This window comes from Mus musculus, chromosome 7 (assembly GCF_000001635.26).
Source record: "Mus musculus strain C57BL/6J chromosome 7, GRCm38.p6 C57BL/6J".
In the NCBI taxonomy this organism is placed as follows: domain Eukaryota; kingdom Metazoa; phylum Chordata; class Mammalia; order Rodentia; family Muridae; genus Mus; species Mus musculus.
Window position 1 is genome coordinate 84,663,128 of NC_000073.6, and position 15,441 is coordinate 84,678,568.

The 15,441-nt window shown below is 37.1% G+C and overlaps 1 protein-coding gene across 17 annotated transcripts in view; it reads right to left on the reverse strand.

Annotated features, from left to right (window-relative positions):
* The window catches only part of Zfand6 (zinc finger, AN1-type domain 6), a 74,972-nt gene that overhangs the window by 48,083 nt on the left and 11,448 nt on the right, over window positions 1-15,441 (reverse strand). The gene's annotated exons all lie outside the window — the stretch shown is intronic.

Here is a 15,441-nt window from a genome sequence, read left to right on the forward strand (position 1 = left end):
ATTAGTTATCAACAGCTAGTAGGGACCAAGTAGTATTTATCACCTTCTTACTATTTAAAAGGATAACTAACTCTTAATGGTAATGCTCAAATTAACAATACTCAAATTTAAGGGGAAATTAGGTAATAATTCAAGGAGGTGGAGATTAAAGCATGTATGAAGAAGTTATGACGATCGGCTCTCTTGAACTCCTGCTAGGTGATAATGGTCCATTGCTTACCTTTTGTTCTAAACTGCTAGACATTATTGTAACATTAAATAAAAAAGGGTACAGGGACTTCTAATTTTAATACTATAGAGGAAAATGTTGCTCTCAAAACTCACAGAATCAAGATAGGAAAAGGTAAAAGGAAAAATGGCCACAATTTATATTTTCATATGAAACCTATGCACAACTATGTGACACCAACACATTTTAAATTCATGCAACAAGACAATAAAAAGTATGAGAGCCAGTGACAGTGCAGCCTGGCTATGATCCCCAGAACCCAAGTAAAGATGAAGGGATAGAATCAATTCCACAAAGCTATCTTCTGACCTCCACATACATGTGCCACAGAATAATAGCAAAAGCGTTGTCTTCAATAATCACATATATTCACATACATGATGAGGGAAAAGGATGGCAAATGACTTGGCAAAAGGGAGAAAAGCCACATGTAAGCCAATGAATGAGCAGAAAGGTGCCCAGAATAGTGTAAGCCTTTTCCACAGACACTCAGAAGTTGTCAAAAAAAGAAAAAAAATCAAAGTGCCCCAACCCCTTTGGATGTGTATGTATGTGGTATGTGCAAGTACTGGTGCATATGCATGTTGGGTATGAATACACACGTGTGCATTTGTGTACATCACACATGGAGGCCAAAGCCTGACACTGAATGCTTCTCTTGATCATTTTCCATCTTAGTATTAAGGCAAAGTCCAGGGCTTGCCTATTTGGGTAGTCTGGTTATTCTACTTACCTCAGGGATTGCAATCTCTGTCTCTAGAGCACTGGGGCTACAGGTGCTCTGTTGCACCCTGTCATTTCATGTGGTGCTTGGACATCAGATTTCTGGGTCTCCTGCTTGTGCAGGAAGTGCTTTTTCCTTTCCAATGCAGAAAAATAGAAGTCCGTATAGAGAAAACCTAGCCCTCCTCTGTTCACCATGCTCTCCTCACATGAAAGGACTTAAAAGTTTCTTGGGCAAAATAGATGGAGCAAGGAAACATATTTCCAAGAAACTGTTACAGACTATAAAAGAGATGGTCTCTTGCAAATAGCACCATTGTGAAATCAGCTGCCCAGGGGAAGGTAGGTAGTGGTTTTAGTGAAAATACAGAAGAACTCTTTCTGAGAGCCTACACTGTAAAGGTAGTACAACTAAACATCTGGAAAATTTTTCAAAATCATCTAAATTTTGAAGAATCACAACTTTCAGCATGCCACATTTAAGTCTTGGGTCCATATTTAGTTCACTGCACTTATGAAAATGTCTATTGTATAACATAACCAGTGAAGTCAGTACTCTCTGGCTTCACTCCACTTTTGGTCCTACTTCTAAGGTTAAGTGGAAAAGTTGTGGCACACACACACACACACACACACACACACACACACCCTACTTTTCTTAGGGAGAAAAAACCTCATTCACTCTCCCTGCCCTAATTATTTCCAAAGGTGAACTCGATCCACATGAGAATTCTGCCCATGCTTCTCTCCCACACTGGGAGAAGAGCCCAGAAAGGTCTGCCACACCAGCCTGGGGCTGGGAGCTCCATGGGTACTCCACTCTCCTAGATTTTTCTTTGGTTGGCATAATGAATCAGAATTTTACGGAACAAAATTACTAAAGGACTGTGCTCAGATTATTTCAGGACATTCACACTTTGCAGAAATGAAAACTTCTATCTTTAAGTCACTTCTTATCCTGCTTTTTATCTTTCTGAACTTTAAAATCAACTCCCATGAAGTCCATGAGAAGGTTGCTTGCCCTAGTCAGCAATCAGCTGCAGATCAAGTAAAGGATGTAAAGGATGTGTCTCAGTTAGGGCTTTACTACTGTGGTGAACACCATGACCAAAAGCAAGGTGCAGAGGAAAGGCTTGGCTTGTGATTTCACATCAGTGCTGAACAGTGAAGTCAGGGCAAAAACTCAAACAGGAGTCAGGAGCTGATACAGAGGCCCTAGAAGGGTGCTGCTTATAGGTTTGCTTCCCATGGCTTTCTTAGCCTGCTTCTTATAGCACCCAGCTAAGGGTAGCATTACCCACAATGAAAAGGTTTTCCAACATCAATCACTAATTTAAAAAAATGTCCTAAAAGATTACTTGCCTGTATAGCCTGAACTTAAGGGGACCATTTTCTCAATTAAGGCTCCTTCCTCTCAGATGACTCTAGCTTATGTTAAAATGACATAAAAACTAGCCAACACATGATGAAATGACCAGATTTCTTAAGATCATGACTTTAGAAAAATTCCCAGTTCAGCTGAAGAAGTAAATCAGTGGCACAGTACTTCCTCAGCATGTACAAGTCCCTGGGTTCCACTCATAAACATCCAAATAAAAATGCTGAGCTGTGTATAACATGTTAGCTAAGGGTATGCCTATCTTACCTACTTTCTATTTACCTGGAACATTACTCAATAATCTTTCATCTCTTTCACTTTGTTTAAGGTCCTAACAAACAGCAGGCAGTATCCAAAGTATTTACTTGCAGTACAATATCACCTTTCCTTTCTCTATCAATCAACATTATCCCTTCTCTCGGTTAACATGCAAAGGTTCTGGCCAGTAGAAAATACTCTTCCAACCATAACTTATTTTAAGAAATACCATAAATCTAGATCAAATGACCATACAGCAGTGAGCTGGATTATCATTCTCTCTGTACTGACAAGCACTCTAAATTATTTAGTGCTTTCTCTGAAAAAGTTAAGGTACTGAAAATGCAAAATAGCTTCTACTTTGTCAACTACATAGACTCTGTAAATGATTTGTTTGTAGTCTGAGAGTTCTACACTATCAAGAACAAACTTTCAAACTCAGGAATGCAATCAGTTGCTAACATTAATGATTATACTGAGGATGTAGTTAAATTTGCATTAAAATTAGAATGTTTCTTATTAAGAAGAATGAATCAAGTATATTGAGGACAAATCAGTAACTTTAACTGTTAATCACTTGATTGTCAAAGTAACACTGAATATAAAAACACTGTATTATCTAAATGGAATTCTTAAAAACAAATGGTCAAAAAGGTCCTGGTAACATATTTCCTCTTAAGGGGCATTTGATTACTCTAAGAAAACTATTCCAGATGGATAATAGTAAAATAATTTATAAAAATGGACAAAATAATCTCCATCAAATTCCTATACACATTTGTCAGTAAACGTTTGCAGAGGAGGATGAAACTGTGAGATTCAATAGGGATATAACAATAGTAATGTGAGTTGCTAGACAGTGCAGGGCTGATACTAATATGAACTCACAGTGATTGTAATCACCTGAACATGGGCAGCAAGTTCTAAGCCAAAAGCCTTCCCATTAGTGAGATGGGAATTTAGCATATTCAGCAATTCCTAACCTATAAGATATCTACAACTTATAACCATGCCAAAATTAAGAACTTTCCCAAGAGTCTCATAGGGCATACAAACTACAATTAAAACCAAACTCCATGCCCAGAAGAAGATGGCTAACAAGAGTAAACTCGCTTATATATTTGCAGGTTTGTTTTATCTTCTCATTTTATCTTTATATTCTCTGTTCATTTTTTAGAATTATTGTTTTGTTCATATTATACTTCACATTTTGTACATCTATGGGAATTGCTTAGTCCCAAATATGTATCTTTCTGTCTTTATTACCTTCTTGAAATTTAACTCTAACTTTGTTAATTTTTTGTTGCTCATTTGCTTGTTTTATCTTTTGTGACCTTGTTTTACTTAATAGTACTTTATCTTACTTTATGCATTGTATGTATTTGTCATGTGTTTGATACATATTTATTTTCTAATGAGAGCAATCACAGGAATGTGGCTTTATGTGATGGGATATAGAGAAGATAAGGGAAGAGTTTTGGAAACAATGGTAAGCAATATACAGCCTAATAAAAAGCCTATACTAAATTAAAAATTAAAAAAAGAAAACTATGCCAAATGTAACAAAATGTGGGTCATTAGGCACCTACAGTGAGTGCCTTTTTTCCTCTACCTTCTTACCCTTATTTGACATAAAAACATCTAACACTTAGGACAATATTAATATTCAATAGTGAAATCTTTGAGCCTACCTCCAATTCCTGAAATAGATTCTACAGTGGGACTACATTGCCAATCTCAGCGTTGAACTCCCGGACTCAAGTGAATCCCCATTTCACCTTCCAAGTTACTGGGCCTAGAAAACCATCATCCCAACTCATTTCAGCTTGCCAAATGGGAGTCAGAGATGAGAACACGTTCTAAATCAAAACCAGCTGAAGTGTAACCTAACATCAAAGAATACTTCAGTGGAAACCCAAAATCTTTTGGTGGTAGGTTTGAGGTAGGGCAGGAGGAGAGGGAAAGAAAAGGAGTCCCTCGTTGCAGAGACTATGTGAAGTCTATTGTCAGCTGAAAATCAAGAATTCCAGCACACAGAACAAAATCTGCTGTACAGACACCATTCGTTTTACAGATATATTTTCAAATAATGTTGAAGTAGTAATCACAGAGCCACACTTAAAGTCTGGGAATTTAGGATCTCAGGTACAGTACTACTCTATTCTTGGGTATTTTCTGGAACTCTCACAAAGACTTTTGTTTATAGTGAAGATAGCTGAACTTCTAACATCCCTATGATCTAGAATGTGACCTTATCGACTCTAATCCTGTCTTTTATTTCAGGAATTTTCCTGTATGCAGGTATTACATTTGTTTGATGTGTAGATGCACATTCTTATGAAATCAGAGGAATCAGTTCGACCATGTGCGTCCTGAAAAGCAAACTCAGCTTAGCGGCCTTGGCGGGAAGCACCTCTACCATCTGGCTCCTCATTTCCATTTCTCAGCAACCCTTTGAAGCTCATAGCTCTGAGACTCAGAGTCACACTTATGATCACTGTGAACACAATAAAGCACAGCTTTACCTTGGGAAACTCATACATATACTTGGGTGTGATTTATCCTTTCCTGAGTGCCTCTCTCTGCACTTAAAATCACATTTAAAAACAAAACAAAAATCATCCTTTTAATAAACTCCCATCAGTTACATAGTAGTCTATCCTGAAATTTCTCATTACAGTCAAGGATCCCGCCTTACCTGAACGGTATATGGAAAGAACTCAGAACTGACGGCATCTGTCAGGTGCAGGGTGGGGAAGGACTCAGTTCTCTTTTAGGGCAGCCTGATGGAGTCTGACCATGCTCCAGTGAGTATACAAGTAACACAAATTGGACAGACTGACTTTTTTCCTTTCTTCCCTCCCCCTCCCTTCCCTCCCTCGCTTCCTTCGTTCCCGCCCTGCCCCCCTTTCATTTTTTCTATTCTTATGTTTACTTTTTGAGGAGGAGGTCACAAAGGTAGGACAAGGACATGAAAGGACTGGGAAGTAAATGTGATTAGGGTGCACGGTATGCAATTCCCAGATAATTGATAAAAATATTATATTGAAAAACAAAAACAAAAAAACCCAACACAAGAAAACAAACAAACAATTCAAACTGTTTTAGACAGCAGGGAGCTGTCTTTACCTTTTGCCACCATTGACAGTTCTAGCAAAGGATCATTTCAATTGTGGGTACTACTCCAGGAAAACATGGCTTTTATAGTTTATGAATGCAAAAAAAAAAAAGGTATTGTAAGTGTTCCAAAAATTTTAAAAGGAGAAAAAAAAAAGAAAAAAGAAAAAGAAAAAAAGAAGACATACTGTCTCGAACTGGAGAGATGGCAGAGATTATGACTACATATTGCTCTTGCAGAGAGACCAAGTTCAATTCTCAGCACCCACATGGCAGATCCAGGGGATCCAATGCCTTTTTCTGACCTTGACAACAGGTACACACATGTTACACAAACATATACACAAGCAAGGTAGTCATATACATAAACAAAAAAGACTGCTGTCCAAAGACATACAGCTCCTAGAACTAAAAAACAAACAAACAAAATCAAATGCCCCATTCCCCTGCCACTTGTCATTTTATGCTCCCATGCTCCGGTTTCAGTGTTCTAATGAGCAGCTGGGAACAGACATCTCTCCAACACAGCTCTATTAAGTCCTTTCTCCAGAACCTTTTGGCGGGGGTGGGAGGGTGAGGTTGAGAGAGGGTCTCTCACTACATAACACTAATACTAGAATTACAGGTGTATCTCCATGTCTGTTTGTCTGTCTGGGTTCTCTCTGCAAAACTGTCTACTGGAAATTCACTTAGGTATCTTATTGCCACTGCCAGTAAAGAGACAATGGGGTAGAAAAGACTAAAGAAGCTGCCAGTGAACTCACAGCAGGACAAGATTAGAACAGAAGAGGACTTTTATGAGAAATGCTTTGCCTGAATTGTCCCCTCTAATCTTCACAATGACCTTTGGAGGTAGAAACTTCAGAGGTGAGGAAATTAGAGAAGTCATAGAACTGGCTCATGTCACACACCTGGCAAGTCACTGTAGTAGTCTGTCCTTGTAACAATATACATGCACACTTTATATAGAGGCTACTTAGCTTGTTGTTTTGAGTCCAAGAGTGGATGACCCCAGAGGTTTGACCTCTGGTAAGGACAGATGGCACTGCAATTGGCAGGAGCCATGCAGAAAAAAAAAAAAAAAAAAAAAAAAAAAAATCACATGATGAGACAGGAAGCCAGATTATGAAGCCATGGTTGCTCTTTTATAACTACCACCCTCAGAGGACTTCACTCCCACAGACTAATTCACTCCCTTCTGACCTAATTATGACCTCAGTGACCCAATTACTTTGTACAAAGCCATCATTTCTAAAGAATCTAACACTTCTCAGTACATACACTTACGTTTCTCACATTTGAACCTCTGTAGAGCTCAAGCAATAGTCTAACCACTACAGGGGTAAAGCAAACAGACTCCATCTAAATGACCAAGCAATGACAGAAGGAGACAGATTCTGATATATGAATCATGGTCACTAATTATTCATTTCAAGAGACATTTCACTCAAGATCAAATATTAAGCATACCTGGGTTGATTGTAGACACACACACAAACACACACCAATGAGGGTGTGTGCACACAAGCATTTCTTCTAATTCTTGCTCTACCAGTTAATAGATAAGCAACCTATAAAAAGTTCCAGAGCTGTATAACTTGAATAAGAAATAGCCACAATTATCTTCTGATAAGAAAGTTAGCAAACCACAATAGAGTATGAAAAACAAAAACAGACCAAACAAACAAGCAAACCCACATAAACCTAACCAAGGAAGGGAAGTTGCAGAACATGACTTGTTATGCTGCAGGAGAGGATTATTTTATGATGGCTGCAGCCTGGTTAGTATTTTAAACCAAAACAGACATTCTGGGCTTAAGAAAGGACAATGCTATGATTCAACTGAGTGTAAGCAGAGTGACAGTGGCCTGCTACTCCTGATGGATAAATACCTACAGGCTAGATTCTAGTTGGCCAGAAGAGTAATAAAACACAATTCAAGCCTTACACAAACATCAACATCTAGAGTTCAAATTAGGCAAAAGGAGACTAGGTAAAGAGCAGAGATTAGGCAGCTACAGGGACGACTAGTCACTTCCACAGACTACAATTCCACAGCTATACAAATGGCATATTAACTCAAAGAAAATGCCTATCGGTAGATACTAATTTCAACTTAACATATATTTGAATGTGAAATATGAGGAGACAAATATAAGCACTGCATGGTCCCTATTGTACTGTGCTTTAGAATAAAGGCAATGTACTGAATTACCACCATCCTGTATGATGAGTGAAGAAAAGAAGTTGTAAAATCTGAGTATCTTTCTGTCAGGAATATATGAAAGGTCTATTTACACCAAGGAGAACTATGTAAAGATAATTAAGGCAAGGGATAGGGTATTTGGAAAGAATGTATGTAATTCATTGACCAAAACACACACACACACACACACACACACACACACACACACACACACACACACACACAGAGTTTGACACATGAAGACAATAGATGAAAGCCTAAGACCAGAGTGCACCTTTTACAAAAGCCTTCAAATGTTAGGTAATAAAGGAACCTACACACATGGATAACCTAGTTATCAACGAGCCACATGGAGTTTTGAAGATTTTTTATTTCACTTAGTTTTAATTAATTTTAATTTAAGCTATCATTACTTACAGTGTTAAATAGTACTGGCCTATTGTACATGTAATTTCCTTAGCCAATAGCAATGGGTATCTCCCCTCATGAAAAGGATGAACAGGTATTGAGTTAGGAAGGCAGGGTCAGAAAGGTGAGAAAATACCATGGTAATCTGGACAGTAACTATGAAATGAGAGACATGGTCAAAGTCTTTCAAAGCAGCAATGGCTTAAATGAGCCACACAGTAGGACAGGAAAAGCAGGATCAAGGATGAGGTGTGAATTATAAAGTTCACAGTGTAACTTTTATTTATTCTTTGACCATTTCATACACATATGTATTTTGGCCAGAATGTCCCCACTTCTCTCTCTGATCAAAATCTTGCTCCTCTATTTAGATCCTTTTTTATTCCCAATATTTCTCCTTCCTACTTTCAGATCCACATCAAATAAATAAGTAAGTTATAAAAGATATTGTTGGGTTACTTGACAAAGTTGAAAAGAGGCAGGTTAGGTAAAACTATTCACAAACACCAACTCATGGATTTTGATAGCTTAATCTCACTAAGAAAATATTCTGTTCAAAGGAAGCACAAAGTTCTTGGGGTATTTGTCTCTTAACTTGCTGAGAAACGATTCCCATACACACTGAGTATGACACAGCAAGCCAAACTGGAACAGAGGACAGAACATAAGGGTAGAGTAGGGCCAGCAGAGCTCCTGAACACTTCTGCATAAATGTCTGAAATAAAATCAAAACAAAATTTTAACCTTAAGTAAAATATCTAAAAATTACAGAAAAATGATAGCTATGTAAAAAACTATAAACATATGCAAATGTCCTCTGTTAGCTGAGGTTTAGGAGCAGAATAGAAGGCAGAACTGGTCATAGGCTTTAAAAGTCAAGAGAACTGGGAAAAAATGTGATTCAAGAGGGAATCAGAAGCTAAAGGAAAAGATGAGGCAAGAAGTTTTGAGTCTCAGTAAAATGCAAACTAGAAAGACAGGAGACTATACCCAGCCAGAGGTAGGGTATTAGCATTTGCTATGAACATTGTTAATAGTTAGGAAATATGAATTAGCATCACAGTGAGTTATCTGCTCTATATCTACTAGGATGATTAAAATTTTAAATTTGATTATACCAAGTACTGATGAGGAGAAACAATTTCAATGAATTACTAATGTAAGTGAAAGAAAAACAGTTTAATAATTTCTCACTGAGTTATCATATGACCAAGCAATTCCAATTGTAAAAACAAAGAACATGCCATACACATAAAGATTTAATACAAGTAGCTGGAGAAAAGGTTTTGTGGTTAACAGCCCTTGCTGCTAACAATTAAATGCTAATAATCCTTAAAGAGGCTCTCATCTGGGTTGGGTTCCCAGCACCCACAAGGTGGCTCCATGTGCAGCTTTAGCACTAGGGAATTTAATGCCCTTTTCTGAACTCCTTAGGCAACAGGCACACTTTTCACATATACATGCAGGCAAAACACACATAAAATTAAATTAAATTGAGCTGGAGAGAGATGGCTCAGCGGTTAAGAGCACTGACTGCTGCTCTTCCAGAGGTCCTGAGTTTAAATCCCAGCAACTGCATGGTGGCTCAACCATTCGTAATGAGATCTGACGCCCTTTTCTGGTGTGTGTGAAGACAGCTATGGTGTACTCATCAAATAAAAGAAAAAAAAAGGAAAACATTTTTAAAATTAAATTAAATTAAAAAGAGAGATTCAGGGGCTGGCTGGTCATGTAGCTAGGGGTAGAGAACTTCCCTGTAGGCTCAAAGCCCTGTGGTTAGATTAGAAGCATGCAAAAACAGAACAAATGTGTCTATTTCAGTGTTCAACAGAGGAGTTGCAATCACTGAACCAATCCTAATCCTGTTTTTACTACTTTTCTGCATAGAAGCTTTCACAGCTAACTATGGCTCACAGCATCCGTTACCCTAGGACCCCAGGAGCCTCTTTCCATGCCAAGAATTGCTTGAGTGAGACAAGCTACTGGGCAAGTGTAATACAGATGGCATCTGCTAATCAACTAGACCTTAGATAGAATAAGCTAAAACAAGCTTCCCCCCCCCCCCAAAAAAAAAAACAATCTATTCTTTTATCCATTCAGGGTCACTCCTTTTCAGGAGAAAATAAAACATGTGATTTTTAAGTCAAACTATAAAAAAGAGGAGATTCCCCGATATCAGAAAGTGGCAAATTGATATAACAAACTGTCAAGGCATGTTGGATTGCCTGTTTTTTAATTTTCTGGTCTTCTTGGCTTAAAAGCTATTCTTCTCTACTGAGATACTGTAGCAGTAACTTAAAGCCACAATTCAGTATATATAATACTGACAGAATGAGAAATATTTGTATCTTCCAAAGTCACCAAACAACATGCGCTTCCTTAGGAAAACTTAGCAATTTGCAAACTCACCTGAGTTTGTGTGACAACCTAAGATCTCTAGGAACTACTCAGTCAAATCTGCTACTGAGTTCACTGTGAGGCAGCTTGCAATCCCATCACTCAGAGGAAAACAAGGCAGCAGCATTAAGTTTCCCCTTTTGATAACAGTCTGAGAATAATTTTCATTATAAAATATTTTTACAAAATTCTGTAACTTCAAGAAACTAGCTATAGGTTCTGTATTTTACACAAAATTCTTTCCAAATTACATACCTCTTTATTATATAAAACCAAAAAATATTACAACATAAATACTGTCATATTCTTAAAACATAGTTATCTTGCTTTTTTTACTATTAAAAACTAGCTAAATACTATTTTGGATAGTAAACATGCTATTTTAAAATTTTGGAAAGCAGTATGATAGTTTCTGTTTCAAAAAAAAATTAAGGAGTAGGTAAAAGCAAAAACCTTTTGGCTTTCATAGTGGACATTTACTGTAATACCATTATTTCCAATAATTGAAAATCACTTCCTTTAAAAGAAGTACTAGCCACTCACATTTTCTTTCAAAACTACAAAGGAAAGAAAAGCTATTTTTTGTTGTTCCTCAAGTACATACATGTTTTGCCTTAAGTACATACAGTGTAGGGTAGACGACATAGTATGGTAAAAGGAAAAGACATATTTGAAATGAAAATTATTCCATTTATTTGGAGTTTGCCTCCATTTTTTAAAGTGATATTGTTTGTGACAATGCCTTACGGTGGGGTAGAATGAGGCTTTCTACCAAATCTTCTATATCAGATAAGACATTGTAAGGTAAGGCTGTTTGCCTTGTGCTTCCAAGCAGACACTACACACACCTGGGTGCATGATAAACCTTTACACAAGGCCCAGTCCATCAGTTTCAGAAACAGTCATTAGTAATTCCACAACTCAGATAAAGGGCTTTCACACTCTGCCTAATCTTCCTTTAACACAGCTTGGTTTCAAGCCTTTATTAAATGTGAGGAATTCAACAGGCCACATATGGAAAACTATCTTTACACCTTTCCTATGTCTGTCTGTCTCTCTTTTTCCCCTTTCTTTCTTCTTCATCTTATATTATGGAGATATTAAAATGTCATGTCTTTTTTGTAAATGTTCCGCCAAAAAAAAAATGTCAAAAATATTTTTTTGAAAATGTTTGTTTTCTTTAAAGCAATTTTAGGCTTGGGATGTTTTGAGCCTTTCCTAAAGGGTAGAAGTGTAAATAGCTAGTTAAAGAATAAAGTAGAGTAGTGTGAGGAAAAAAAGTCTGGACAGGTACACTTACATGCTCTAGAAAGAGATATACAGCAGGGCATGGTGTCTCACATCTTTAACCCCAAGCACTGTGGAGGCTAAGGTATTGTTCACAAATACCCTGGGCTACAGTGAGACACTAAGTCAAAACAAGAGAATACAGCTTAGTGATGGGAAAGTATTTTGGTTTTAATCCCATTGTGCTAGCTACTCACACTAAGGCAACTTTGGACAAAATAGCTAACCATCTAATATCCATGGCTTTTAAGGTTGTTTAGAGACTGTCAGAGAGAATCTTTAACCCAGAATTATCTGGCGTTATTATTATTCCTAGGTAGTTATAGCTCCAAAGGCAAGAAGAAATTTCCAGCTAGACAAGATTGTACAGTCAACAGTATATTCTAAGTGCAAAGAATGATGTAGAGGTTGGCTAGGTAGCTGTTCTTATAATTCATGCAAAAATCAATGTGGCTTGTGCTAAAGAGGTAAGGAAAATAGGTGGACCAATCCTAGAGATAATTTACAGCTGAAGTTGGTGGTTAACTGGGTAAAACAAATGATCAGAATGACATACAGGTTCTATCTAGCATAGGCAGTACATCTGGTGAGCTGGATGGCCAGAGGCCTCAAGTACTTCATATGGACTTATGCACGGACTTACTTTCATATGGACTTATGCACGGACTTACACACATGCGGGCACGCACACAGTTTTTTAAGACTCAGGTCTTGGAACCAATAACAGAAAGGACGCAGGTCTAGAATGAGTAAAACGTTAAGAATCCTAAGAAGCTCTATAACTTGATGGTTACAAAGAGGCACATTTGCAGAGGACACAGAAGTTCACAAATAGCTCAGATAGTGTCATTAAACTCATGGGAAGGTTTTCAAAGCTGTCAAGAGTGCTAAATGTTACCGAGGAAGGTAAAAATCCAGGAGGGGAAATAGATCCAGGTGCCTCATAGAGCAGAAGGGAATGTACAGAGATGAGCAGATGGATCTGCTCTTCTCTAGCAAAACACTGACCACAAAACTGCTTCAAGTGAACTCTAATACATCCACACCAAGAAAATCACAGTCATCAAGCAGACTCAGTTATCAGCTCATAAATAAATGCATCCTATGTTACCAACAAGAAGCTTACTTCCTAAAACACAGCCACCCAGGAAAGCATTGCAAAACTCTAAAATCAATACATAACAAAGAAACCTCATAATTATCAAGTTTCTAGGTTGCCTCAAGTTTTACTAATTTACTACCCATTAAAAATTTTCCTTTTATCATTGAAGAAAAAAAAATTACATTTTTAAACATTTTTCCTTCTATCCTAAAAGAATAAAATATGACTATTGGCTTTTTAGATATTTTCCCAACATCTAAATCAATACAAGAATTCTCTTCTCTGTAGTCACAAAATTTTACTCTTCCTCTGAAGCTACGGAATGAAGAGGGCAGTCCTTGTCAACCAGCGACCAATGGAGCAGAGATGCAGGAGAGAAACTGAGAAAGCATTCAGGCTAATCATTTTTCAAAGTTCCAGTGTTCCCCAGAGCACATAAATGAGTAAACCCTTACCTCAGTAACTATTAAAATGTAATCAATAGGCAGTGCTTAAATGGCTGCTAGTAAAATTATTATGTATATAATTATGTTCATCTCTACTTAATGTGGTATGGTTAAATTTTTAAGAAAATTAGACATTTTCTCTAGTTCAGAATAAGGGAAATAAATATTTATGATAGAAATAAAAATTTAAAGGTTTTTTCTTCTATTGCAAACCTGAAGAAATAAAACATGTCTGGGGGGAAAATCATTCACCAACCATAACAAAACAAGTTGGCATTGACTGCCCCCTCCAACCCCCACACCAGCACACTTCTGACTTTCTGGAAACAAACATCAAGACAAGAATACCACTAGCAGCTGTGAAAATGATACTAAGTCATCAGTAAATTAAAAAAAAAATTTACAGGAAAATTAGTTCATTTACAATGCAAAATGAAATCGACTAAGTCAAGCATATATGTGCTATAGTACTGCTATCATTATCTTTACTAAGTAGTTAGTAATTTTGAATTTTGCCTTAAAACAACTTTGTTCTTTATTCTGCAACACTGGTTCACCAGCTCCTCAAGCAGATACAACCTATCACACCTAGAGACTAGCTCCTGACAGGAAGAATCAGCACCACTGGAAAACAAAGCCTGCCCCTAAGCACAGGCATGTCTGAAGCCACTGTGTGTATACAATTGTCTTCTTTACCTTTCACTGAAAACCTGTAGATGCTGGAGAAGTGTTAATACATTATTTTCAACCCTGGAACTACACAGTATAGTTCATCTTACATGTATTTTTAAAGTCTCAAAGTACAGAAACATAGTGACAAAGGCTATTTACTTATTACAAGTTCAGAAACAGGTAATAATTGCTCTCCTTAAGACCTTCTCTAAAACTGTTCCTGGTATATTTTCTTAGATGAAAATGGTCTTTTTGGTATAAGCTTACAGAAGCAACATACACTCAGGAGAGCTGGCACCAAGAAAGCCAGTATAAAATATTAAGCTTTGAACATGCTGAGAGCAATACTCATAATAAATAAATAAAACAGCCAACAGAGATATACAATTGCTCACTAAAGTGGGTAAAAATGTTCCCAATTTCTTTCAGCTAATTTTAATATCAAGAAAATGGGTTTAGATTCATCTATATCTTTAAAAATGGGGTTTAAAATAGGCTATTCGCTTAGACAAAAACTAGCCAACAACTCAGAGCTCCAAAGGCACAATATAACAAAAAATTAAGGGGCTATTCTCAGGGAACCCTGAAGATGTCCTGTGGGCGGCAATAGAAAAAAGCAAAATCTTCCTGGAAAGCAATTTAGCCAGTGAGTGTTGACATCCATTATCTATGTAAGCCTACTCCACAGGAGACTTTTTCCTAAATAAATTACTATTTTGCAAAAAGTAAAGCATTGAAGTATACAGATATACAGTCATTGTAATACCATTTAAAATACTGAAAAATTAAGAACAATCTAAAGGAAAAGACAAAAGACTATATTAATACCATACTAACTCTAGAGGACTGCAAAGCTATCAGAACTAAACAGTTTTAACTTGAGATGTCCAGTACATAATTTTTCACAATTGTTGTAAAATTCAGGAATATAAGCTACAGAGGTAGAAGGAAAATGAGGCCATGCATTGTACTGTGAGCATACATGTGACTTCCTGATTGTACTACAGTATTGCTTTAGCAATAGACACAGGAGAAAAGCATTGATTTTAAATGCTTCGAGTGATCTGGAACAAACAGCACAGCAGACACAAACACCCTGGCTGGGAGGGCTGGGCTGGCACCTGTCCTGACTATTAAAGGGAACTTTTTATACCTTGATTTCTGAGGGCAAAAGGCACAGAGGAAAGAAAGAAAATTTAAAAAAAAAGAAAGAGAGAG